General features: G+C 42.9%; 1 pseudogene; it reads left to right on the forward strand.

Annotated features, from left to right (window-relative positions):
• Nucleotides 1-1,909: 1,909 nt before the first annotated feature.
• Nucleotides 1,910-2,500, forward strand: part of LOC143041271 (uncharacterized) — a 1,377-nt pseudogene continuing 786 nt past the window's right edge.

Below are 2,500 nucleotides of genomic sequence, written 5' to 3' on the forward strand. Positions count from 1 at the left end.
AAGTATACCCGAATGGCACTAAGTCTGTACCGCTGAGGGCACTCACTTGCGGCCTTCAAGCATCTTCCTGTGTCATCTTCTTCCTGTAAACAGTGGTATTGTATGTATTGTCTTGAGAGTGGATGAGGACGTCGAGAAAAGGGACCTTGTTATGCCTGCTGAGTTCGTAGGTGAAATGTAATACGGAGGTTGTTTCCATGGCTAATTTTAAGTCTGTCAGGTGGGACTCACTCCTTACTTCAATGAAAATGTCGTCGACATATCTACAATAGGTGAAGGGTTTTAAGGCAAGGTCTTGTAATACTGTGTTCTCTAGGTTGCACATCTAGAAGACGACAAAAACACACCCTAAGGGTGAACCATGGCGACACCTTCCACTTGTAGGTGTAGCTAGCCTGAGGGGCTTCTAAATGGAGTTTCTGTCGTACATGAAAGAAGAAGATTCTTTATAATGTTTTCCGGGATCTTAGGTGGAGGCAGTTCAGGTTGATGGTACACATTATTGAGGATTATTTCAATTGTGTGAAATACTCGGACATGTGACACTAACGATTCCACCTCAAAGGGAAGCCATTATTCCTTGGGATTCCTTGCTGCGTAGAATGTCGATAAATTCATATGTAGATTTGGGGGAGTATTTTTTGGAGTGTATGGGATGATGATACTATTAAGCTGCTTGACGAGTCTATATGTAGGAGTGCCATATGATTCATGTCTACATATGAGCTTACTGTCCATTTATACCAGTATGTATATATATATATGTATATATATACACGCACACAGACACACCCACACACACACACACACACACACACACACATATATATATAGATAGATAGATACAGTAGATAGATAGATAGGTAGGTAGGTAGATAGATAGATATGTGTAAATATATATTTATATATATACATATATGCATTTATTTACACATATTTTTATTAGTGAATGACAGAATGTTTACGTCGTTAGCGGAAAATGAAATAAAAGTCTCGCATAGAATGTGATTTTATAGGACGTCTCGTTGAAGGACATTTTGAATCCCTGGGGCAAGTTTAGGCCATCCTCGTATTGTGAAAATTAGATGTGACGAACTTTATACTCAAAGCTGGGCGAATACTTCGTGGTACCTTGGTCTCGAACCTTCTCTTCCCTGCCTTCTTCATGAACATTTACTTTAGGTATGTACATTACAGGGTAAACAAGATTGGCCTCACTCAGCTTCACTTCGATGCGTGGAACGGGAGACTGTGTGAAGTAGAATTTAGCCTGGCGGAGGGCTACCCGGTGGGCTCTGCTTGCCACTCCACCTTGGACGGGGTTCAGAAAGGCGAAGGGACCATATGGAGCGTGAGCCACATGGGGACTCAACCTCTCCACCTGGCGGCGTACAGAGGACACGAGGACGTGATTGAGGTTCTTCTGAGGTCGGGTGCGGACCCAAACGCAAGAACCAAGTTCGGTTATACGCCTTTACTTTATACATGCATCAGGAGCCACCTAGGAGCCTCGCTTCTCCTTACACAGTATGGTGCCAACTGCTCTGTGGACCTGGTCCTAGCTGCCATGCAGCACGCCGCCAACGGGGCCTCGGAGGGGAAGAAATAGTTGAAGAAGTTGATCGAAGAGCTGTTGTCCCAACAGGAGGTGACGAGGAAAGAATTGAGCGATAAGATCGAGTGTCTAACGCGGGAGAACTGGTCTTTGAAAGAGGTTAGCATGGCGAATAGGACTTCGCTGGAGGAAGAGAAATAGAAGCATGAAAAGTTATTGCGAGCCGAGAAGGAAGATTCTGCAGTTTTTCTCGATCGGTTGAAGGATGCCAGGTAGGAGATAAAGCTTCTGCAGGTAGAGAACGAGAATCTTAGAGAAAATATTGAATCACTAAGCTCTAGCGTGGAAGAAACGATGGCAAACAAATTAGTAAGTAAATCTAGGTTATTAGGTGAAGATGAGGAACTTAGAGATCTCGTAAATGACAAAATAAGAGCTAAGAGTCAAGAATACGAGGATAAACTTCTTGAGAAAGAGAAATACATTGAGGATCTTGAGAATGAATTAAAGAGGGAATCTGAAAGGTTAAAAGATAATCAGGTTTCTAAAAGTATTCTTGATGACAAAATTAAAGAGAAGAGCTTAGAATACGAGGGGAAGCTTAGTGAGAAAGACAAGCACATCCAAGACCTTGAGAACCACTTAAGAATGATGCAGGAACGAACTCGTTCAGTTCGAAGAGAAATAATGAATCTGAAGGGTACAGTGCAGGTGTACTGCCGAGTTCGGCTACCAATGTCTTCAATCCTGTAGAAGGAAGAACACCTCAAAGACCAAAATACTTTGCTGTCGTGTATTAGCGACGAGGACATGTCACTAATACAAACCGACGCCACCGGTCGAAAGTCTAGACACTTTTTCAGCTTTGATCGTATTTTTGATCACACCTGTAAGTAGGAGAAGGTCTTTTCCACGGTTGCCGATTTGGTGGACGCGTTTATTGAC

This window comes from Oratosquilla oratoria, chromosome 30, assembly GCF_046742065.1.
Source record: "Oratosquilla oratoria isolate Oo_2021 chromosome 30, ASM4674206v1, whole genome shotgun sequence".
Lineage (NCBI taxonomy): Eukaryota > Metazoa > Arthropoda > Malacostraca > Stomatopoda > Squillidae > Oratosquilla > Oratosquilla oratoria.